Here is a 26,890-nt window from a genome sequence, read left to right as displayed (position 1 = left end):
GTTTCTTCTTTAAACGTTTGATAGAATTTCCCTGGGAAGCCATCTGGCCCTGGACTTTTGTGTCTTGGGAGGTTTTTGATGACTGCTTCAATTTCCTCCCTGGTTATTGGCCTATTCAGGTTTTCTATTTCTTCCTGTTCCAGTTTTGGTAGTTTGTGGCTTTCCAGGAATGCGTCCATTTCTTCTAGATTGCCTAATTTATTGGCGTAGAGCTGTTCATAATATGTTTATAAAATCGTTTGTATTTCCTTGGTGTTGGTAGTGATCTCTCCTTTCTCATTCATGATTTTATTAATTTGAGTCTTCTCTCTCTCCTTTTTAATAAGGCTGGCTAATGGTTTATCTATCTTATTAATTCTTTCAAAGAACCAGCTCCTGGTTCTGTTGATCTGTTCCACAGTTCTTCTGGTCTCGATTTCGTTGAGTTCTGCTTGAATCTTTATTAACTCTCTTCTTCTCCTGGGTGTAGGATCTATTTTCTGTTTTTTCTCTAGCTCCTTTATGTGTAAGGTTAGCTTTTGTATTTGAGTTCTTTCCAGTTTTTGAATGGATGCTTGTATTGTGAAGTATTTCCCCCTTAGGACTGCTTTTGCTGCATCCCAAAGATTTTGAATGGTTGTATCTTCATTCTCATTAGTTTCCATGAATCTTTTTAATTCTTCCTTAATTTCCTGGTTGACCCTTTCATCTTCTAGCAGGATGGTCCTTAACCTCCACGTGTTTGAGGTCCTTCCAAACTTCTTGTTGTGATTTAGTTATGATTTCAAGGCATTATGGTCTGAGAATATGCAGGGGACAATCCCAATCTTTTGGTATCGGTTCAGACCCGATTTGTGACCCAGTATGTGGTCTATTCTGGAGAAAGTTCCATGTGCACTTGCGAAGAATGTGTATTCAGTTGAGTTTGGATGTAAAGTCTATAGATATCTGTGAAATCCATCTGGTCCAGTGTATCATTTAAAGTTCTTGTTTCTTTGGAGATGTTGTGCTTAGAAGACCTATCGAGTATAGAAAGAGCTAGATTGAAGTCACCAAGTATAAATGTATTATTATCTAAGTATTTCTTCACTTTGGTTATTAATTGATTTATATATTTGGCAGCTCCCACATTCGGGGCATATATATTGAGGATTGTTAAGTCCTCTTGTTGGATAGATCCTTTAAGTATGATATAGTGTCCCTCTTCATTTCTCGCTACAGTCTTCGGGGTAAATTTTAGTTTATTTGATATAAGGATGACTACCCCTGCTTTCTTTTAAGGACCATTTGAATGGTAAATGGTTCTCCAGCCTTTTATTTTCAGGCTGTAGGTGTCCTTCTGTCTAAAATTAGTCTCTTGTAAACAGCAAATAGAAGGGTCCTGCTTTTTTATCCAGTCTGAAACCCTGCGCCTTTTGATGGGGTCATTAAGCCTGTTCACGTTCAGAGTTACTATTGAGAGATATGAGTTTAGTGTCACCATGATATCTATTCAGTCCTTGTGTTTGTGTATTGTTCCACTGAACTTCTTAAAGGGGAATTTTAAGAGTCCCCCTTAAAATTTCTTGCAGAGCTGGTTTGGAGGTCACATATTCTTTCAGTTCCTGCCTGTCTTGGAAGCTCTTTATCTCTCCTTGCATTTTGAATGAGAGCCTTGCTGGATAAAGTATTCTTGGTTGCAGGTTCTTCTCATTTAGGACCCTGAATATATCCTGCCAGCCCTTTCTGGCCTGCCACGTCTCTGTGGAGAGGTCTGCTGTTACCCTAATACTCCTCCCCATGAAAGTCAGGGACTTCTTGTCTCTTGCTGCTTTAAGGATCTTCTCTTTATCTTTGGAATTTGCAAACTTAACTATTAAATGTTGAGGTGTTGAACGGTTTTTATTGATTTTAGGGGGGGATCTCTCTATTTCCTGAATCTGAATGCCTGTTTCCCTTCCCAAATTAGGAAAGTTTTCAGCTAGGATTTGTTCAGATACATATTCTGGCCCTCTGTCGCTTTCGGCGCCCTCAGGAACCCCAATTAAACGTAGGTTTTTCTTCCTCAGGCTGTCTTTTATTTTCCTTAATCTATCTTCATGGTCTTTTAATTGTTTGTCTCTTTTTTCCTCAGTTTCCCTCTTTGCCATCAACTTGTCTTCTATGTCACTCAGTCGTTCTTCCACCTCGTTAACCCTCGTCGTTAGGACTTCTAGTTTGGATTGCATCTCATTCAATTGATTTTTAATTTCTGCCTGATTAGCTCTAAATTCTGCAGTCATGAAGTCTCTTGAGTCCTTTATGCTTTTTTCTAGAGCCACCAGGAGCTGTAGAATAGTGCTTCTGAATTGGCTTTCTGACATTGAAGTGTAATCCAGATTTTGTAACTCTGTGGGAGAGAGGACTGTTTCTGATTCTTTCTTTTGAGGTGAGGTTTTCCTTCTAGTCATTTTGCTCAGTGCAGAGTGGCCAAAAACAAGTTGTATTGGGAAAAGGAGAGAAAGAGAGAGAAGGAAAGAAAAGAGAAAGAGAAAAAAGAAAAAGAAGAAAAAAAAAGGAAAAAAGAGATGAAAAAGAGAAAGAAAAAGAAAGAAAGGTGAAAAAAAAGGGGGGTGGGGGAAGCAATCAGAAATCAAAAAGAAAAGAAAAAAAAAAAAAAAACAAAAAAACACGGGGGAGTATCTTCTGATTCTGTAGACTTTAAGTCCCTTGACTTCCCCTGGAACTGGTCCGTCCAGCTGGTCTTCTGGGGGAGGGGCCTGCTGTGCTGATTCTCAGGTGTTAGCACTTGGGGGAGCTGCTCTGCCCCTGCCTGCTGCAGGGCTCAGGGGGGTTGTTTACCCCGTGGGGCCCCTGGAGGAACAGCCCCAGTGGCTATGGCAGCTCTGTAGCCCTGGATTCAGCCTCCGCAGGAACTACGGGGCTCTCCGTCCGCAGGGCCTGGAGGCTCCGGGGCGGGGCCGCTGATCTGCTCAGCTCGGGGCAGGAGCGTCCTCGCTGTCCTGGGCCCTCCCGGCCTCTGCCTGTCCCGGGGGAGGCCGGATCCTGGGCTGTGTCCCGGCGCCCTGTGCTCCGGGGCCTGCGCTGTGGGATTCGCGCTCCCGCCCCGCAGCTCCCTCCCTGGAGCCGCTCCCGAGCCCCTCCGAGCTGCTCCGGTCGGTCCCTCCGTGCGCGCTGCAGCCCTTAGGGAGCTCGGAGCACTCTCCTGCGCTCGCAGGTGCCTGTTAGTGTCCCCGGGAGCCCGAGGGCATCCCCGCCCTCCTGGGTCCTGCTCCAACTCCCTGCGAGCCCCTTTCCGCCCGCCCGGGAAGGTTGGTGCAGCTCCTGCTCCTCCGGGACGGGGCTCTCCTGTCCTGGGGACACTCGCCCCGGCCTCAGCCCGGCTCCTCGCGGGGCCCCTCCCCCTCGGAGGCCTTTTGTGTCTTTATTTCTTTTTCCCCGTCTTCCTACCTTGATAGAAGCGCGGACTCTTCTCACTGTAGCATTCCAGCTGGTCTCTCTTTACATCTCAGGCCGAATTCGTAGATTTTCAGGATAATTTGAAGGTTTCCTAGGTAATACGTGGGGACAGGTGATGTGGGGACCCTACTCTTCCGCCATCTGGCCCCTCCTTCCTATTACTACTTCTGTAATATGTATTTACCTATATCTATAGTAAAGAAACGTGAGTGTAGGATGCCCAGGTGGCTCAGCGGTTGAGCGTCTGCCTTTGGCTCAGGTCATGATCCCAGAATCCCAGTACTGAGTCCCACATCGAGCTCCCTGCGTGGAGCCTGCTTCTCCTTCTGCCTATGTCTCTGCCTCTCTCTGTGTCTCTTATGAATAAATAAATAAAATCTTTTAAAAAAAAGTCAAAAAAAAAAAAGAAAGAAAGAAACATGAGTGTATGGACTGTATGCTGTACCTCTGACTCTAATCGAGGACCGTGTTTTATTCTAGCCTTCTCCCTTGCTTATCTGTAATGTCCCACTCTGATGTGAGACACTTGACACCCAACATCCTACATGTATTTATTTGTTCAATACCTGTATACATGTACAGAAATTTCAGAATGATTAATTCATTTCCCTATAGTCAAGAACTTTATCAACTAGAGTACATTGTTTATGAATAGTTCCTTTTGCCTACAGTCTTATATTCTCTACTCATTTCTGAAACTACTTACATCTTTGATTTATTTTGCCAAGTTTTATAATTTTTCACATGTGTTTCCTGCACACATTTTATTAGATTCACACTTAAGTATTTTCTTTTTGAGGTGGTGCTAATGTGTTGTACATTTTGTTTTATTTTCAAATTTCAAATTGTAATATTCATTGCCAATATGTGGGAAAGGAATCGACTTTTATACATTCATCTTATATTTTGTGACCTTGCTTTACTGGCTTCTGGGATATTTTTGTTGATTTAGGGGTAGTTTTTTTTTTTTTTTTTTTTTTTTTTTTTTTTTTTTACATAGACAAAGTTTTATTTCTTTCTTCCAACCTGTTAAGTTCTGATTTATTTTCCTTGTCTTACTGTGCTAGCTAGAACTTCCAACAAGATGGTGAAGTAGTAGGTGGCTGGGTGACTCAGCGGTTTAGGGCCACCTTCAGCCCAGGGTGTGATCCTGGAGGCCCACTATGGAGTCCCTCATCGGGCTCCCTTCATGGAGCTTGCTTCTCCCTCTGCCTGTCTCTCTCTCTCTCTCTCTCTCTATGTGTGTGTGTGTCCCTCATGAATAAATAAATAAAATTTTAAAAAAAATAGATGGTGAAGTAGTGACAGGGGACATCCTTGCCTCATTTCTGATCTTGAGGGGAAGCATCCTATTTCTTATTATCAAGTACAAATAAGTTGTAGGAATTTTTTGTAAATATCCATTTTCAAATTGAGAAAGGTCCCCTTTATTTCAAGTTTGCCAAGGTTTTTTGCCATGAATGGTGTTGGATTTTGTCAAATGTTTTTATTATATTTATTGATATGATTATGTGATTTTTCTTCTTAGACTGTTGGTATTTTGAGTTACATTGATTGAATTTTTGAGGCACCTCGGTGGCTCAATGGTTGAGCTTCTGCCTTTGGCTCAGATCGTGATCCCGAGGTTCTGGTATGGTGTCCCACGTCCGGCTCCCCATAGGGAGCCTGCCTCTACTTCTGCCTATGTCTCTGCCTCTCTCTGTGTGTCTCTCATGAATAAATAAATAAAATATATTAAAAAAGAATTTTTGAATGCTGAACCAGCCTTGCATACCTGGGATAAACACCACCTAGTTGTAGTATATAATCCTTTTTATATGTTGTTGAATTTGATTTGATATTATTTTCTTGAAGATGTTTACTTCTATGCTCATAATAGATATTGGCCTGCAGTTTTCCTTTCTTGTAATTTTTTAAATCTAGTTTTGGTATTAGACTAAAGTTGGTCTATTGAAATGCTTTGGGAAATGTTCCCTCTTCTTCTATTGTTTCTGGAGGAAACTAGAGAATTGGTATTATTTTTCCTTAATTGTTTAGTAGGATTCATTTAGGAAAACATCTGAGCATGGTGGATTTCATTTATCTTGTTTTTAGTTTTTTAAATACTAAGATAATTTTGTTAAAATATGTAGGACTAATTAAGTTTTCTAATTTCATTTGGATGAATTTTGGTAGATTGTGTCGTCCAAAAAACTGATTCATTTCATCTAAACTATCAGATTTGTGGCACAAAGGTTTTCAAATACTCCAGATTACTGAACCAAGGGATCAATACTCTTTACCACTTCTTTTATTTCTGATATCAATATTTGTGTGTTTCCTCCATTTTCTTCGTTAACCTGTCAAGACATCTATTAATTTTTATGATTTTTTCAAAGAGACCGTTGTTGACTTTCATCACTGTTTTCCTGTTTTCAATTTTGTTGGTTCCTGCTCCAGTATTTATGATATCCTGAGTTCTGCTCCCTACAGGCTTAATTTGATCTCCTTTATCTAGTTATCTAAGGGAAACTTAGCTTATTGATTTTAGATTTTTTCTAACACATGCATTTAATTCTATAAATTTCTCTCTAAACATTGCTTTCGTTACATCTTCAAGCCAAAAGTGGTGTTTTTATTCTTATGTAGTTCAAAATATTTTGTAAGTGATCATAAGACCTTCTTTAATCCATACATTATATAGCAATATGTAGTATAGTTTCCAAATATTAAAAATAATGTTCTGGTTTGTTTTTTCTGTTATTGATTTCTAGTTTAATTCTGTTGCAATCCGAGAACATACTTTATGTGGTTTCTACTCCTTTACATTTGTTATGGTGGATTTCTACCTTGGGGAACGCCCCATGTGTATGCCATTGTTTTGGACGGAGTATTCTACAAACATCATTCTGATCATGTTGATTGATATGACTCTCCTGCTGCTCATGTTCTGTATCCCCACTACTTTCCACCTGCTGCTACTATCTGTGAGAGATGTGGAAGATAATGTTGTTGAAAATAATATCAAATCAAGTTCAACAACATATCAATAGATATGTGGATGTATCTGTTTCTCCTTTCAGTTCTTTTACTTTTGCTTCACATATGGAGATGATCCGTTACCATGTACACACATGTACATACATGTTTGGGATTGTTACCTCTTCTTGGAGTAATGTCCTCTTTATCTTTATGTTCTGTCCTTCTCCTCATAACTTTCCTTATTCTGAAGTCTGCTTTGTCAGAAATTAATATAACTCCTGGGCCCCTGCGTGGTGCAGTCAGTTAGGCATCCGACTTGGTTTCTGATCAGGTCGTGATCTCAGGGTTATGGGATCAATCCCCATGTCAGCTCCATGCTCAGCATGGAGTCTCACTGAAATTCTCTTTCCCTCTCCCTCTGACCCTATTGGTCATTCTCTCTCTCTAACTAACTAACTAAACTAAATCTTAAAAAAAAAAAATACAGCAACTCCTGGTTTCTTTTGACAAGTATTAGTTTGACATACCTTTTTCCATTCTTTTACTTTTCACCTGGATTCTACATTTTTAATGGATTTCTTATAGGCAGCATATAGTGGGTCTTCTTGCTTTTGTTGTTTTAAATCAATAGACAATCTCTCCTTTAAACTGGTATGTTGAAACCATTCACAAATGATAGTGACTGTTGATATAGTTGGAATAAAATCTATTGTCTTTATAAGTTTCTATGTACTGCATTTGTTCTTTATGTCTTTTTCTGCCTCTCTGCTTTTAATTGAGCTCTTAATATTATTACCCTGTAACAGTATTTTCAATATTTCATTTCTGTTCCTCTGACATTGATGTCTTTCATGTCTCTTATCCATGTGTTATAATTGTTCAATACATATTTACTATTATATTAAAATTATCTTTTAATTATGAATAAAATTTAAAAGATTTTATATACTTTAATTTATTACTTCTCAAGTGCTTTTCCTTTCATTACGTAGACCCATGTTTTTGACCTAGATTTCTTTCTGCCTGAAGAACTGCTTTTAATATTTTATTCAGGATGAGTCTACTGGCAATTAACTTTTTCAGTTTTTGTTTATCTGAGAAAGTTTTTATTTCTACTTCACTTTTGAAGATTTATTTTACTGGATGTATAATTTTAGCTCACTGGTTTTTTTCTTCTTTAATAATTTAAATATTTCATTCCATTCTCCTCTTGTGCAAAGAAAAGGCCAATGCAAATTTTATCATTGTTCTTGTATAGGTAAAGTATATTTTCTCTCTGACTTCCTTTAAGATTTTATCTTTGTCTCAGGTTTTCTGCAGGTTGATACATACCTTAGTGTTTTGTTTTATTCTTTACATTTAACCTTCTTTGTTTTCTGACCTTCCCAGATCTGTGGTGTGGTATCTGTCAGTGATACTGGAGAGTTTTCAACCACTATTCCTCCAAATATTTCTTCTGCTCCATTCTTTCTTCTCCTAGTATTTTCCTCCCTCCATTTCACTGTGTAAAGTTTTGATCAAATGATCTCCAAATTCAAATTATTTCCACACCTGTGTTAAGTTTACTAATAAATACATCAAAGGCATTCTTCATTTAAGTTACTGTGTCTTTCATTTTTAGATTATTTCTCATCGTTTTCTTCTCTTTATTACTATTACTGTCTGGTTTCACATACTTTCTATTTTTTCCATTAGTATCCTTAACATATTAATTATGGTTATGTTAAATTCTTTTTGTTCCAATATCTGTTTTACAGGAGTCTGTTTCCAATAATTGTCTGAAACTTCAGATTATGTTTTTTCTTGTCTTCAGGTATGCCCTATTACTTTTTATTGAAAGCTGGACATGCTATACTGGGCAATAGATAATAACACAGACACTTAGCACAAGGATTTATGCTAATCTGTTTAGAAGTCGAACTGTGTTTAGGGTTTGTTGTGGCCAGAGGTACCAAAGGTTTCAAATTCCTTCATCATTTTGATTTCATATTTCTTCATGGGATTGTGGCTTCCCTCTTTACTGTTCCTTAGAGAAAGGCTGTGCCTTTGACTGCTCCTCTAGATCTCTATTAATATTCCCAAAACGTGTTGGTGTGGTAGTGTACAGATTAAGTCTCAGTCTTGGCTGCATGTCTCAGGTGGTTCTTCAGAAATGTTTCTACACCTTTTTCAGGCTTCACCTTATCTCCTCTCCCGCTTCCTTCCACAGCGGTAGTGTTCCCTTTCTGTTTCCTTGAAACCCAGCCCTTTATGACTTAGGTGAGGCAAAAAGTCTGGAACTGGTGGGGGTGAGGCAGCATTCTTTTCCTCTCACTGGAATAAGTTTTCAGAGTTGCCCTTGGAGTTTTCAGAGTTCCTCCTGCTTGAAGCTCAAGAGAAGAGTCTCAGAATATCTCACAGTGAGTACTCTTCCACTCCCCTGCCAGACCCATGAGGGGATCTTTCTCAGTTCTACATCCTGCAGATCTACTGGGGTTTCTGGAGAGAAAGTCTGCAAAAGTATAGAGCTCCCCGCAACCATGACATCAGTCCGCTGGAGTTTCTCAGACGCAAACTAGCTTACCCTCAGCTTCCAGGAATTCTATAATCACCATTTAAGTGTTCCTACCAACAAGTGGATTCCATGTAAGCAAATCTTGAGTATGCTCAAAATGTGCCTGTTGCTCCAGACATTAGAGTTGTGGTAACCTCAGTTCTCTGAAGAGTCTAGGAAATTAAAAAAAAAAAAAAGAGTCTAGGAAATTGTTGATTTTCGGTTTTTAAGGCTTTAAATCTCGCAGTGGTTTTTTAGCCACATATTCCATGGAATGTTCTTTCAGTGTCACCATAACACACATGGTCATGCTTGTTTTCATCTTGGTGCCTAAGTGACATTTACCATAAATTCCCACTTTCTTCTTCTGGAAACTTCATTGTCTTATCATCTTGACCTCTGTGACATCTCATTTTCCAGATGTTCTTCCTCTTCTGCTGGCCTCTTTCTCTTGTTCTCCTTTACCAAACTAAACATTGAAGTTTTACAGGACTTGGTAGTGGGTCTTTCCTTCTTTTTTTCATAAGAATATCATTTTTCATGACTTTAAAAAATTATTCATATGATAAAATCTCCTAAACTTATATACCCAACCTAAACCTTTTTTAAAAAAAAAATATTTTATTTATTTACTCATGAGAGACACACACAGAGAGAGAGGCGAGACACAGGCAGAGGGAGAAGCAGGCTCCATGCAGGGAGCCCAATGTGGGTCTCGATCCCGGGTCTCCAGGATCATGCCCTGGACTGAAAGTGGCACCAAACCACTGAGCCACCCGGGCTGCCCAACCTTTTCTGTTATAATCAGCCATATAAGTTTTATATGAAACTTCGTTTTGGATAAGCCATTTACAGACATAGTGAACTAAGCATATCCACAAACAACTGACTCCTTAACCCCACCTAAAATTGTTCCTCTGCTAGTCTTTTCTTTCTCCATAAATGGCACGACTATCTGAGTTGAGCCATAAATCTGGAGTCACCATTGATCTTTCCCACTGCTTACCCCATGCAGAAAGTCTATCTGCAAGTTTTTATTGTTTCTGCATCACATTTTTCCCTATTGCCACCATCTCAGTTAAATTCACAATCACCTCTTGCCGAAAAAGTTTCAAAAGCTCTATTATTGGTCTTTTCCTATTCTAATGTCTTCTTGCAATCTGTTTTTCACATAGCAGCCAAAATTGCTTTTTTAATGGTTTATTTATTTATTTAAGAAATATAGGGGAAAAGAGAGAGACAGAGAAAGACAGAGAGAGAAGGTAGAGGGAAAGGGAGAGAGACAATCTTCAATCAGACCCCACTAGCTCAGAGCCTGATGCAAGGCTTGATTCCAGGACCCTGAGATTATGATCTTAGCCAACATCAAGAGTTGGATACTCAACCGACTGAGCTACCCAGGCACCCTGTAAAATTACTTTTTAAACATTATTTAATTATCTGATTTTCCTTTAAAAATCCTTTCAAGAGATTTCCATGGCTCTAAGAATAAAGTCTGAACTCATTTCTTTCTGGTGTTTTCTATCATTATACCAAATATATGTCCTTTATTTCCCTCACAGCAATTTCCCTAATGTGTAAATATATGCAGAATGTATTTCTGTTTTTCCATTCTCCTCCTCAAGCAGATTGTAAGACCTATGATATATCAAGGACCAGATTTTGTTGTTCCCTGGTTTCAATGTTGTAAGTATGAATCAACTTCATTATTTTAAAATCTGAGAGATAGCTACTGTGACCAAAGGGATATTTGACTGGAATAAAAGAAGAAAAATTATATTCAAGCAAGTTCTGGAGCATAGATTTTTTTTTTCTTTTTCACAGAGTACAGATATTTTTGACTATGCCACGGGGTTGGGGGGAAGCAAAGGATGTATGTGAGCACCCTTTGAATAAAGAAATAGGGAGATTATAAGCATATAAAAGGAAATATGATAGAAGATGGAAAATATTGAATCTTTCATTGTTAATATTTTCCTAATGTGAGAAGGAATCTTTTTCCTTTTGATCATTAAAAAAAGGGAGAAAAAATTTTCTAACATAGTTTATATGACATTTCCTTATATTTAAAAGGAACAGATTTTCATTTTAAGCAAAGAAAAACATCTGGCAAAATTCTGAGAGGATCCGAAGTTAAACATTGATGCTGTAGGAGATTGTGTGATGCCAAAAATACACAGGGACATGGGGTGATAAGATGGCCACAAAGTTCATTCAAGATATTTGACTTTCTTAAGGAGTAGTCAAAATGAAAATAGGAGTAGTCAAAACAAAAATAATATTATCTAAAAAGTCTCTCAAAGAACATGTCTGTGAACCTTAGTTTAAGAATAACTGATGGAGATGAATTCTTTTTCTGAAACACAAGGATATGTCCTATCAGGATTTTCAAACTGTTTTCCTGACAGGTTGAGTTGCTTTAGGGATTCTGCAAACAATAAAATATACTCTATCAAATAATGAAGATTTTGACTGCCTGAGGAAAGCATTCATCACCTTTAAGTGTTTTATATAGTGAAGTTAGGGGAAGAAAAGAATCTTGTTGCTAAAAGTGTTTGAAAAATCTCGGTTCTGGATGATCTCTCTGGGCCATTTGAACAAGGGCAGTGCCCCACAAGATGGAAAAAAGCATTTTTTAAACAGTGGTGTAATTAAATAAGTTCAAGAAATATGTGCTTAAGCGACAAATATTATTGACTCCAGGAATTTTAACATGCTAGTCCAAGTGATGGTGAAAATTCAGGAGAGGAATATAATATGTTGTTTTTTAATTAAGTCAACAGTTGTATGTGTGTTTGCTTATTTTGTTTCATTTCTTTATTTGCAGGGCACCAATCTACATTTTGTGAGGCAATAAGTAATGGAAAGATTTGGGAAGCATTGCTCTAAATAATACTAGTTAGAGTAACTTGTAGCTATTAAATGCATTCAATATATCTATTATATATATGTATATACACACAAAAATATACACATACATATACATATAGCCTTGCATGTTCAACACATACTCAATTTTCACATTGTCATAAGAAAAAGTTGGTATCCTTACCCAGTCTTATAGATGAGGCCTGAAGATATTATGTAATGTGCCTAAGATTATACAATGAGTATGACACCAGCATTTGAACTTAGGCTTGCTTGACTTTCTATTGTTCAAAATTTAGATGCATGATTTACTTCATTTTTTTCAAAATATAGCTTTGATCTACTAGTTTCCTGCATTCTAAGCCTGTCCATTGGCTTCCAGGTTTTCATTTACTGGATAGCTATTATTTCAATTGGAATAATGCCACAACTTTGCCCTTGTGGGGCAGATGTACTAGATAAACTCAAGACCTTTCTAATTCTGAAATTCTAACTTCTCTGAATTTACACAATAATTTGTATCTTTGTTTCCTAAGTTATTTTTCCTCTCATTTTTTTATTTTAAAATTCTTTTGTCTAAGACACTTTCTTGTATTTTTTCCCTTTGTGTTGTGAATCTCAAGTATCTTTCTTTTTAATCAGAAATTAACTCTTTCTCTGTTTCATTCTGTGTCTCCACCTTCCTGTGGTAGGAGGGTAGAGGCTGCTTTGAAGGAGAAGAAGCCAAAGTCATGAAGTTTATAAAGAAATAAAATTATGTAATATTATTATTTTCAACTTTGTATTTTTAAATAATTAGAGATTAATAGGAAGTTGCAAAGATAAGGCAAGAAGATCCTATGTACCTTTCACATGGTTCCCCCCAAGGATTACGACTTAAGTGGTTGTATGATATCAAAACTAGTAAATTGACACTGGTACAATGTAGGTTTATACCTCCGTTATTTCATCACATGTGTAGATTCTTGTGGCAACCACTGCTATAAAGATACAGAATGGTTTTATCATACTGGTGTGAATTTGAATCATTGACTAACTGTGCTATGGATCCCAGATGGCATTTTTGAAGCTGTATTTTAAAAAAAATGGAGCCCAATGAACAGTGCCTTCCAAAGATTAGTAAGATAGAAAAGAAAACTACTTAGATTTAGAAATCATGGAGCAAAACTCTACTTTGGCATCAGAGAATGAGAAAGAATCATCAGAGACATCTGACAGACAAAACATGTAGACACTAAGATTCCTTAAACTACAAATGGAATAAAGAAGTAAGTGGGATAGAAACCTTCAACTCAGAAACTAACCAATTTTTAAAGATCATCTAAGTGGTCCCTTCTCCCCTCCAGCATCCAACTTTGTGCCATTTAATGTCTGGAAAGGTGCATACTTCTAGAGAAAGATGCACAGCCTCTCATGGCATAGATGACGACACCAACCACTGGCTATCTATCAGTCCAGCACTGCCCTAAGATTTGCCTCAGATCAAAGCCTGCATTTCTACCTATTTGACACCTTGCTCTAAGTCTGGAATACTGAATTGCTATTTTTAGTTCTCCAGTGCACTTAAACTTTGGATAACACCCTTTCCGGTGTACCATGCACAATTGTCAGTTCAATAGTGTATTTTGTCTCATAGAGATTACAATAATACATATTTTAAATTGCAAATGCTGCTGTGATTTCAAAATCATTGCTTTGCTGCATTCATTTGTGGCTCTAGTGCTATTAGCTCTATTATGTCAAAGACTGACAACATTCTTTAGAAAATAATTATTAGTAATGCTCTGTTACCTTCTAGGTACAAACATTTGGTCCCAGATTTCTGGTGCAACTAATGTGAGATTAGTTTGTTTGTTTGTTTAGCTAAAATATATAGGATAAAATGATAGTCTTTTCAGATTTCTTATTTATTTACGAGTCTAATGAAGCTTGGTTGTGACTCTAATTAATGGTACAAAGAATAGGCACAAAAACTGTGAATTTCAAAGGATGTTTGTACCAAATTTCATGATACATTAAAAAATAAAAATAAGTCTGAAACGGATTTTGGAAGCCAGGGTTCTGTTTTAAGGTAATATTTGGTATATAAATGTAGTTTCCAAAATATTACCTGTAGTATGAAAAAATAACCCAAAATTTAATTGTAGGGATACCTGGATGGCTCAGTGGTTGGGCATCTGCCTTTGGCTCAGGGCGTGATCCCAGAGTCCCAGGAGCCAGTCCTGTGTCGGGCTATCTGCATGGAGCCTGCTTCTCCTCGCTCTTCCTATGTCTCTGTTCTCTCTGTGTGTCTCTCATGAATAAATAAATAAATTCTAAAAAAAACAAAAAAAAAATTTTAATTGTAATTACAAAAACCAATATGATAATACATCGCTGAAGCTTTAAATATAAGATTTAAATTGCATTTAACTGCACTTCTGTAACTTCAGTAAATGTAACTTTTTGGCACATAATCTCTTTCAGAACTTGTTTTATCATACATAATTCTACATTTAATAATCAAATGTAATTTAGCATAGTAAATTTTCTCATAGGCTATGCCTAATTAAGCACTTTTTTGGTGTAAATTATTTTTAAGGAGTTTATAATACCAATTTAACTAAGTTAAGGGGATTAATACATACAAACTTTCAGTTATCCAATAAATAAGTCATGGGAATGAAAAGTACAGCATAGAGAATATGGTCAATAATATTGTAATAGCATATGGTGACAAGTGGTCATTACATTTACAGTAAGCATGTGTAATGTATAGAACTTTCAATTCTCTATGCTGTACACCTGAAACTAATATAACATTGTGTGTCAACCCTGATAAAATTTAAAATAAATGTTCCTCAACTTTGGAGCAGTTAGAAGTTCAAGTTTTCACTGTTAGTGCTTTAAAATAAAAATCTTCAGAGATAGAAGGATTTCCCAGTTTACTATTTCAGATTTCAGTACAATTTCCCAATACACAGTTATAAATTGTTTTCAATGTATCTTGATGAGTGTTAATGGTGGCCCCTGTAACTTACTGAATATCCTTCCTGAATTTATATGGGGCATTTTCTCTTAAATAATGCTCTGGATTTCACTCTTACATTCTTATTTACTTTTATTGAAAAGAGTTTCTAAATATCACTTGCATTCTTCACATTTAGTCCTGGGCAACAGTACAAATTTTAGAAGAAATATTTGTTAGATGGCAACTTCGTAGAGATAACCCAAAGTCAATCATAGGGGTATTGATTAGTGCTGCCAGGAAATGACACTGGCCTTGGGAGGGTACTGTTATATGGGCCTAGATTTCCAAGAGTTGCACAAAGGTAAGAATGTTGGCTAGAGAATCCGTCCAGATGTTGTCTCTTTACCTTGTTGTGATTGGACATGCTCTAATACTTTTCCTTGTTTTTATGTCATTATTATGATGCCATCATATAAAAACACCAACATCTTATTTTGATATATGATTAATATTTTTATTTATCCCATATTGTTTTCTCATGCTGTTTTAAAAGTGTATAAAATTTTGCAACTAAAGTCATAAGAAAGGAGATGTTTTACGAATAAGAAATAATATTAAACAAGTAAAAATCTTTTCAAAGAACAAACACATAGGTACTACATCTGATCCAAAATCAAGCAAATCCAGCAAGGTATGGCCTAATAGAAGGGGTAGGTAGGTAAGGTTGACACATTTTGCAAATAAATGTATATGATTCTCATTTAAGTTTGGAATTCAGATAAAGCATGATTTTTTTTGATGTCCCTTATAATATTTAAAATATACTGATACTAAGAAACATCATTTGTTGTTTATCAAGCAACAGTCAATTTAGCTGTGCCCTCTCTTATCTGGCAACTCTATTTAAGACAGGAGACTCACTGGAATTCCAGTATTTTGGCACCTACTGCAATAGAAGTTTCAATTATGGTTAGATTAACCCGTCTTAATGTTCCCATTCTCATGAAGACCATGCAGTCGAATAACCAGGGCAGCAAATTTGACTTTATTTCTTTTTAAATTTGAATTCTTCTTTTCCAGATTTGTTGCATTTCCTATCATTATTTTATTTTGTGAATTCACACACACAGAGAAACACACACACAAAGATATAACCACAGAAGCTAACCAGTTTCTTGCAATATTTGAATCTAGTTGTAAGAAGAAATATACATCTAAGATTGTTATTGCTTATTTATATCAGAGCGTTTATGAAAGGTTCTACTAAGTAATGAAATGTTAGATGGCTTGTCTGATTCGAATAACCAAACTTTAAAAGGAGCTTATTCATTATTATATATAAAGCATTCCCCCAAGAGCACAGCTGTGCAATTTAATTCCATTGAAACCTACTCCCACTTAGCAAAATATTTAGATACATAGACATATAGATAGAGAATCATAATAGGGCAAGGAGGAAATAGACAATGATTAAAGGATAAATTCCACTTGCCACAACATATTTTCATGATTTACCCCCCTATGAATCTACTGCCTTTGGGGTGTTGTGTGCCAGAAATAGCAGTTAGAGAATGTTGTAGCTGAAACATATTGTTGCAAATGTTTTATGGCCTGCCTTTCTCCTGATGAATCTTCTGCTTTTTGAATAAAAATCTTTCAGTCAAGTAACCCATCATACATCAGTATCAGTGAACAATCACCTTTCTTTCCTAATATTATCATTTGCAGCCCATAGAGCTGCAGCTCCAACAGCTGTGTTACAGGAAACACAGAATTTTGATCAAAGGTCATTGATATTGATAGCACTTACTTAGCAGGTGCCTTGGCAATCAGTTTTAATGAGTCTGAGCCATATTCATTTCTTTTCCTGCTGCTGGTCTATTGAAACAAAAAAAGAAAGAAAGAACATAAAAGGTGGCAGAGGTGTCAAAGACGCCATAGGCACAGACTTCCTTGATAAGCTTTGATTTAAAGAGCTAAGAGGCAAAACCCAAAATAACTCCTGATATGTATCTTCTCGCTACAGTGGCAGTTAGAAGAGACTTGGAAAACTCATCTTCCTTGAGTGATAGTCAGTAATGACTCAATATGACTTTGGTCTCATTGTTATTCCATTAGGCACACCTGCAAAGTGCATCCCCAAGGTAAAATTTGAAGTGATTATTTTAATCAAGACGTGCCAAGTGGTAGCAACATGGAGGATCACCACCCAAAATTCTAGAACTTTAATGCCATTTTTAGGCAGTCTCATAGATAAGAATGAATGAATGAATATATATTGGTACAATTTAAAGTCAATCCTGCATGTCCTCCTGCCCACCACCACTGGGTTCTTTAGGCCATTCATCTATTTTTGTCCAAACATCCAGGTTTTGTTAAGTGACTTGATCGGTGGCAATAGATGATAAATAAGGTAGTAAGTTGTTGCCAAATCTGGATGGGAGGGTCAACAAACACACAGGTAATGAAAGGAGAATTATTCAGTAGTAGATATAATGAAGTTGTAGTAGATATAACTATCGTGACAGAGGAAAACTACAGTAATAGGTAACAACTTCTAGGTTACACAGTCTCTGTATGCATTCATCCAATCAATCATTTGTTCAAAACTATTATTTGAGTACTTTGTGTATGTATGTGTGCATGTGGTAGGCATGAAGTTGGACAATGGGAGGAGAGTGGTGAACCTGAAGTTGACCACTTTGTTCCAATGCATCCCAGGGGCAATTCTGTATTGACTTTTGAAGTCTGTTTATAACCAGAGTTAATGTAAGTTTGATTTGGGGGTGAACCAATTAACTCTTGATACGATTTTTTAAGAGTTCTGTGGTAGGATCTATGAGTTTAATACTTATTTTATATGGATAATTGCTTGTGAAAGGGATAATATCCTTTTTTGACCTAGTGGAGTACGTCAGTTCTCTATTGCTGTGTTGTAAATTACCTCAAATTTAGTGACTAAAACCAACAAACATCTATCTCATTTACTTTCTGTGGGTCAGGAATGCAAGTTTAGTTTAGCTAGGTGGTTCTGGCTCAGAGTTCTAGCCAGGTTGCAGTCCAGATGTCAGCCAGGACTGCAGTGAATCGAAGGCTTGGCTGGGTGGGCAATCCACTTTCAAGTGCACTGCTGGGACCAATAGCTGAAGACTTGAGTTCCTCATTGCATAAGCATCTCCATAGGGCCACTCAGGATATAGCAGTTGGCTTCTCTCAGAACAAATGAACTAGGGCAAGGGTGAAGACTCAAGAAAAAAGCTGCAGTGACTTTTCAAACCTAAAGGTACAAATGGCACGCCACTGATTCTCCCACATTTTATTGGTCACACAAAACAATCCTGTCTGGTGTGGAAGGGCATCCCTTTCGAGGGTGTAAACAACCAGAAGGCAGGGACCATTGGAGATCACCCTTGAGTCTACTGACACCTAAAGCTTTCATACCTCTAAATGCAGAAAAACTTTAACATTTTTATTTGAGGTAGCTAACACAATCAATGGTTGTTTCTTTTTTTTTAACAAAACAAAATGGCATAATGATTTTCACCATATTGCTTCATTATTTGATTAAACTTGATTAAAATAGTGTACAGAATCTCTATCTGAACACCTTTCCACACAGTTCGGATGAGATGTTGCTCTTCTATTTTCTGTTAAATAATATTTTTCTCCTTCAAGAAATATGGGATTGTATTAGTTTTCTATTGCTGATATAAAGTAATATATTACCATAAATTTAGTGGCTTAAAACAACACAGTTTTTAATCTCAGAGTTTCTGTAGTTCAGAGGTCCAGGTGGACTTGTTTGGGCCTTCTGCTGATATTTTCACAAGGCTGAAATCACAGCGTTGGCAGCATTTAATTCCTTATTACAGACTCTGAAGAAGAATCTCAGGATCTTGGTTGGATTTAGTTCCTTTTGGTTGTAGGACTGAGGTCCCTATTTATTGTTGACTGTCAGATGGAGACTCGTTTTTGCTCCTAGAAGCTGTGTTCTTTCCCATGATTTCCATGTGCTTTTGCCCAGCAGTGATGAGTTGAGTGCTTCTCACTTTCAATCTTGCTGATATCTCCTTCTCTCCCATCTCTCTGACTTCCAGCAAAGAACTTTCTCTGCCTGTAGAGGCTTATGTGATTAGATTGGATCAACCAAGATAACCCCAGAGAATCTGTCTTAAGATCCATAATCAGTCCAGTATTTGCAGATGAGTATTTTCCTTAGCCTGCTTCCTGCAGTAGCATTTTGAGGGTCTGACAATCTTCTTTCATTTCTGTCCCTTTAAGTCCAAGCAAGTACTGGTGTAAAATTCTCATAAGTCTTGTGGGCTTTGTGTAATTTCACAGAGGTTCCCTCCATAAGACAGAAGCCATGTCCACAAATCTTTCTGAGATAACACCTTCTCTATCTTTGGCTTCTGCTGACATTGCTGAGAGTCTACACTCTAAAGCTTCCTACAGCGCTCCGCTTTGCTGAAAAGGATCTCTGAGGCACGTCCTTAATCTCTTCAAAGAGCCTTTTGTCTGAATCAGGTTGTGTGGTCTTTTGATGTCTCTGAGGTTTTCATAAAACATGGCCCAGCCACAAATTTAGCTTTTGTACTGAGCCACAGTTTTTGAATTAACCTCTTAATTTCATTGTCTCTTTCCATCTGGATTGGCCAAGAAGTTCCCAAATAATCAAGTCTTGGTTACTTTTGGTTTAAAAGTTTTTCACTCAATTTATCTCTCTCCTTCCACATTTCATTACAAACATGAAGAAACCAGGAAAGCTCTCAACATTTTTCTTGGAAGTACCCTCAGCTGATTATCCAGACTCATCCTTTTACAAGTTGTGCCTTCCACATAACTACAGGACAAAATTCTGTTAAACTTTCTGCCACTATATAACAAGGACCTCCCTTCCTTTGGTTTCCACATGTTCCTCACTTTCTTCTGAGACACCAGCACCTATCATGTCCATTTGACTAAGAGTCTGTTTATGACAATGTAAGTATCATATACAGATGATACATACATATTTTCTCTCTAATGGTCCATCATTGACCTGAAACTGTTGTGAGCTCTATTGATACTGGTATAGTATCCCTCACAAAATAACATATCCTTTCAAAAACTTAGTGATTTTATAAATTTAGCCCTACCATAATACACATGTATTATCTTTCTGAAATAAATCCAGGTATATTATCTCTCCTAGTTAGGACTAATAGTGTAGTTGATAAAGGCTCTCTTTCTTTATAAACCCAAATACTGTCTTGCCATCATTCCAAACAATGTACTGCAGGCTACCATTAATAACCCCTAAATTTTGGCACATGGAAACAAAACTATTTGTCAGATATTAGTGCCTTATTCTATTATCTGGCATAATCATTGTAATAATAGCAATCAGAAACAGACCTAAGAATGCAAAAGCAAAATAATGAAGATGTCTTACATTATCACTTGACATAACCTCTCATTTAAACTCCACGTTATACAAAGACAAATACTTCCTATAATTTTTACACAGAGAATATTATTTTTATAAAAAATTAGGGTCATTACCAAAACTTCAAGCAATACATAATAATCCAAACAATAAGCCAAGAAATAACCCTTTTTGCTACTCAGAGATGAATGTTCAATATTTATTCCGGATCATTTTAGATATCTCTGCCTTCATGTATATAAAAAAGAGTAATAAATGAATATACAGGTGGAATCATACATAGAAAAAAATTTGCAAAAACAAAACAATGTATATGCATTTCATATGAAATACTAAATTTTATTTTATGTGAATAACATAAAAAAGAATGAAAATAAAATTGGACTAGTTGTGCATAACAAGTAGATATTTATTTACCTGAGAGATTTGCAAAGGATACTTCTAAAATAAAATAAATTTTTTCGGGGGGAGGGTTGCTGGTGGTTAGGGCTACTTGCTTCTGTTTGGTAATTTTAACTTATTTCAACTTTAGCAGTATTTACTGTCTACCTACAATGAAGGGAGAGTAAAGATGAAGTAATAAATTCTGATACATTTTCTTATACAATCCGGTCTCATATTTTCTGATTCGTACTAGTTGTGGATTTATTTTTAGATTGTCAACACATCTTTTTGAGATTTTATTTATTTATTTATTTATTTATTTATTTATTTATTTATTTATTTATTTTTGAGAGAGAGAGAGAGAGAGAGCACTAGTGGTGGGGAGGGGCAGAGGAAAGGCGAGAAGCAGACTCCCGGCTGAGCAAGGAGACAGATGTGGGACTTGATCCCGGAACCCTGGGATCCTCACCTGAGTGGAAAGCAGATGCTTAACCAACTGAGCCACCCAGACACCCCTAGATTGTAAACATATTTAATAGTACTAGTATGTTGTACATCCAGAGTGTTAGCACTTTTACCAAGTCCACATTCATTTCCAGCACCTGTCATAGAGTTCCCAGTGTTTAGTTCGTTACTGGGCGACTTGAATGTCATCTGCAAATACTAATTTTATTTTCTTCAGAAAGGACTATTGGTGCCAGTCTAGCAGTTTTTAACTTAAAGGAAAATTCATCTGCTTATAAAATTCTTGGTATATTCTTTGCTTGGATATTTGTTGACACGACCTATTTCCTGTATACAGGAATTGACTCTGGTTGTGGAGAAGCTTCGGTTGAGATAATGTTGGCCAGTTGAAGTGATTTATTTTTCTGCTTAATTGCTCCATTGTGCAGATTTGAAATTAAGTGACTTCCCCATTTTTTAAAAAACTGTAAAAGAAAACTCTCTTTGGGTTATAGAGCCATACTGGGAATTCAAGACATGTTTTTTTCTAATATATTTTAATAATTTTTTTTCTCTTCTCTTTTCAGTTTTATTCATCAGAAACACCAATCTTTGCATGTTGGATCTATCTAGAATCCATCATGATAATCTTTGTATGACATTATTTCTTTCACTTTATTTTGTATAATTTCCTTAAATCTGCCTCCATAGTCCCATAGTGTAGTCAATTTTTTTTTTTTACTAATATTTACCTTTTACCTCTAGAGTGGTATTACTCTTCTGAATTGTTTCTAAATTCTACCCGTTCACTTTTATTTTATTGTGGTATAACTTACATGAAGCAAAAGCCAACCATTTAGCTTACTGGTCTGTGAATTTGGAAAAATGTATAACGTTGTATAACCAGCACTGCACACAGAAAAAGATACTGAATCATTCAATCACACTAAAAGTTCTCAAGTGCTCCTTTGTAGGTAAGCTCCCCTCTCCATCCCAAGGTCCTGGCAACCACTAGACTTTTATGTGTCTATAATTTTCCTTTTTCCAGAATGTCATATGAATGGGATAAGACAGGATGCAATCTCAAGTCTTTTTTTTTTTTTTACTTAGCATATTACATTCACAATATATCCATATTGCTTTGAGGGTCAGTACTCTGTTCCTCTCTACTCATTGATTTTTTAAAAAAGATTTATTTATTTATTTCAGAGATTGAAAGAGAGAGTATGAGTGGGAAGGGCAAAGGGAGAAGGGAATTTCAAGTAGACTCTGAATGAGCATGGAGTCTGACGGGGGCTGGATATCACTACCATGAGATGGAGACCTGAGCTGAAACTGAAGTTGAGATGTTAACCAACTGCACCACTCAGACACTCCACTCCATTCATTAATTAAAGGACATTTGGATTATTTCCAGTTTTTGATTATTTATTAATAAAACTCCCAAAATATTCACATATAGTTTTTTGTGCCAATATGAGTTTTTATTTCTCTTTGGTATACACCTGGAGGTGAGTCTGCTGACTGCATGCTAAATATATATTTAACCTCATACAAAACTGCCAACCTCTTTCCAGAGTGGTCAAACCACCAAACTTACAATAATTGTTCCATATCCTCACCAGCACTTGGTATTGTCAGTTATTATTTTTTTTAAGCCATTCTAAGAGTTTGGAGTGGTAGCTCATAGTTTTAATTTGCATTTCCCTAATGAATAATGTTGTTGAGGGGTTTTTCTTGTTATGTGTTTATTTGCTCTCCACATCTCTTATTTGGTTAAACATCTGTTCAAATCATTGGACTATTCTTCTCACAAGGTTATTTGATTTCCTATTTATGATATTTGGATAGTCTATATGTATTCTGAATATATATGTAGATGTATCTTGACAAATCTTTTCTCACTGTCTTGAGGATTATCTTTTCATTTTATTAATAGTATCTTTCAAAGAGCAGATTTTAAGATTGATGAGGTCCAATGATCAATTATTTTTTTCTTTTATTGATCACGCTTTGGTGTTATATCTAATAATGTTTTTGCCTCTTTCAAGTCAAAAAATATCTTTTCCTATATTTTCTTTCACATGTTTTATCATTTTAGGCTTTATGTTTGGCTGTATGTTTCATTTTGAGTTTATTTTTGCATGTGATGCAGGAATAGGAAGAAATTTTTCTTTCTCTTGCATTTGGATATCCCATTGTTCCAGGTTCTTTTGTTGAAAAGACTCTTTTTTTCCATGTAATTACTTTTACACTTTTGTCAAAAATCAATTTACCTTTAGTGTGGGCCATTTTCTGGACTCTGTCATGTGTGTCGTTCTTTTCCCCAATATCACACTGTCTTGATTACATGGCTTGATAGTAAACTGGAAATCAGGTAATATGAGTTCCTCCAACTTGTTCTTTTTTCAAAATTGATTTGGCTATGCTGCTTCATTTGCTCTTCCATATAAATTTTAAAATTAGCTTGTCAATTTCTTAAAAAAGGAATCCTTCTGGGATTTTGTTTGGTACTGCAGTGAATCTATAGATCAGTATGGAGGAAACTGACATCTTAATAACATTGAGTCATCCAACCATTAACATGTTATATCCTGAGTTATTAAGGTGTTTGTTTTTTTTTTTCATTAGTGTTTCATACTTTTCACTATATTCTTCCTGTATTTGGATAGATGTGTATTTAAATATTCCAATTCTATGTTATTATGTCTGTTACTTTAAAAAATGTTTATTTCCAATTTTTATTGTTGCCCTATAGAAATTAAATTGATTTTTTATATACTCGTATTCAGTGACCCTGCTAAACTCATTTATTATTTCGAGTGTTTTTTTCTTTGAGATTTTTTGGCATTTCTACAAATATAATAATGTCATCTGTGAATACAGAAAATTTTATTCAGTCCTTTCCAATTTGTATGGCTTCTATTCTATTTCTTGCCCTGTTTTAGTCTCCAGGATTTTTCGCACAGTGATTAATTGGAGTAGAGTTGAGACAAGTATGTTCATAATATTGCATTAAATATACTTATACTAAATATATAATTTCTGAAATACAAATTTAATGCAATATCCTATATTTTACATGGCAACCCTAAACAAGAGTGGTAATACTCGACACCCTTGTCTTGTTTACTATCTTATAGGAAATACACTAAATCAATCATAATTAATTATTCTTGAATACTAAGTTTCTTATAGATTCTCCTTATTGGTTTAATTGAATTCCTTTTCTTATTTTGCTGAGATTTTTTTTTTAATTGGAAATGCTGCTGAGTTTTCCCCTAATATTTTTCTGCGTCTTTTGAGATGATCAAACTGGATTTCTTCCCTCTCTTTCCTGTTTATATGTGCATTATGTTGATGATTTTTCTGAATTTGGACATAGCTCTGTATTCCTGAGATAAACCCAGCATGATCAGGATGCACAAGATTAAATTTTCCAACATTTTTATGAAGATTATAGTGGCTACCTTCGTGGAAGGTATTGTTGTTTCCTTATCTTTGCATGGTTTTAGTTTTGACATCAGTGTACATTGGCATCATAAAATGAACTGGAAAAGTGTTATCTATTCTTCCATTATTTGGGAACATGTGGAAAATTGATATGATTTCTTCTTTAAACACCAGGTATAATTTACCAATGATGTCACCTGGCCTTGAAGGGTCTTCTGATAGAAAGATTTTTAACTATGAATTCCGTTTATTTAATAGATATGGGACACTTCAGGGTACCTATTTCTTTTTGAGTGAGTTTTGTTTTTTTCTTTCAGGAAATTCTTCCATTTCAACTAGGCTGTTGAACAACTTTAAACTTTGTTTATGGATATCAAGTTGTTAGTACTCTTCCCTTGTTATTTTTTTAATGTGTGTAGGCTCTTTTGTGAAGTCCATATTGCATTTCTGATATGAGTGATTGTGTTCTCTCTCTCTCTCTCTCTCTCTCTCTCTCTCATTGTTCTGGTCAATGATTTATTGTTCTTTACCAAAAATCAGAATTTGTTTTGGTCTAAGTTGCAGAGAAGATAAAATTCAATAAAAGTTTCTGTGCTGAAGTTTCATTAGGAATACAACCTACAACCTTGGGGGTGCCTGAGTGGCTCAGTAGGTTAAGCATCTGCCTTTGACTCAGGTCGTGATCCCAGGGTCCCGGAATCAAGCCCTAAGTTGGGAGCTCAACTCAGTGGAGAGTCTGCTTCTTCCTCTCCCTCTGCCCCTCCCCCACATCACTCATGCTCTCTCTCTCTCTATCTCTCTAATATAAATAATATTTTTAAAAAGGTATAACCTCAGACCTGTGTGAATTAAGAAGAAAAGGAAGTGTGACCAAGAAATAGGGAAAAGAAATACAAAGTGTCTGCAGGTTTACAAGAAAACCTAGCTGGTTTCTCAGTCTCTGTAGGATGCCTTCTACACAGGCCACATGGACCCACTTCATCTCAGAAATGTCTTCTAAGAGTAGAAATGGAGAATACTTTTTTTTTGCTTGTTCTTTTTCATCTTCTGTCTTGGGTAGATCAGAATTTGTTCTATGCGGCCTTGATTCCCAGCTTCTTCAGAGAGTGGAGGACAGATCTATATGCCTTAACCAGGTCCAGCAGAAGGTTTCCTATGACTCCTTTTCTTTATGCTTTGTAAAAATCTTATGTAGGTGTACTATTTTTTCCCCATTTAGTTTAGAAATATTACACAGCTAGAACTCATAGGAGCTTATATTTAAATCCAGGCACTGTGACTTCAAATCTGGACCCGTCTGGTATAGCACCGGTTTTCAGTAAGATTCTGTGGAGATAAGACAAAAATATTTTTACCCTGCTGGAATTTAATATTAGGTGAACCACTCAGTCCATTAGGCTAATGAGCAGACCCCGAAACACATTCCTACAAAACAAAACAAAATCCAGAATTCTTCTGAATCATACTGCCTTTCATAGTCTATAACCTCACAGATGATGATCTATCATTGGCTGAAGTTCACATGAAAATATTTTCATGATTCTTTTTTTTCCCTTTTTTCATACTGTCAACATTTGAACAACATGGGTTTAAACAATATGGGTCCACTTATAGGTGGGTCTTCTTTTGATAAATGAGTACAGTACCATGTGTTTTCTCTTGCTTATGATTTTCTTGATAACATTTTCTTTTCTGTCTAGCTTACATTATTGTGAAAATACTGCATACTATACAGGTAACACACAAAATATGTGTTAATATACCAGTTATGTTATTGGTAAGGTTTCCAGTCAACAGTAGGTTATTAGTAGTTAAATTTTAGGGAAGCCAAAATTATACCTGGATTTTCAACTGTGTGGAGGTTGGCACCCACACCCCTCATGTTGTTTAAAGATCAGCTATATAGTGTCTGAAAGTGTTGTGCAAATCTCAGTCAAGTCTCTCCAAAGTCAACATTATACTCTTCTATTCATCAAAATGTCTTCTTCTTAATAAGAATCATCATTCTACAATTTTCTCATGCTCTGCTGACTACTTTGAGGACCAATTTGAAACGTAAACGTACACACCTTGTGAAATCCACATGAGGAAGAGAACATCCATAAAACATCCATACTGTATGTTCCTGAAAAATCTTTTATCTTCACATTGGTTGCAGTACAGAGCGGGGTTTTAATAGATACTTCAGCAAATTATAAATTGCAGCATGTCATGGATCTTCAAGGTGAATATTCAAAACTGTCAAGAGAGTGCTTTTTTCCAACTTTAATAAAGTAGGCTGTTTATTCAAAAAACTCACAGGGACAGACTAAATCCTGTAACTCGAGATAATCTAGATACTAGTTCTTTAGATTTGTTTTATCAGGTAAATATAATTGGATCAATGACTTAAGAATGATATCAGTTTATCTGCAAATTGTTTTTTGTTTCATTCATTTATATATATGCCTTT

This window comes from Nyctereutes procyonoides, unplaced genomic scaffold, assembly GCF_905146905.1.
Source record: "Nyctereutes procyonoides isolate TBG_1078 unplaced genomic scaffold, NYPRO_anot_genome, whole genome shotgun sequence".
Lineage (NCBI taxonomy): Eukaryota > Metazoa > Chordata > Mammalia > Carnivora > Canidae > Nyctereutes > Nyctereutes procyonoides.
The sequence above is the reverse complement of the archived record's forward strand: the minus strand, read 5'-3'. Positions refer to the sequence as shown.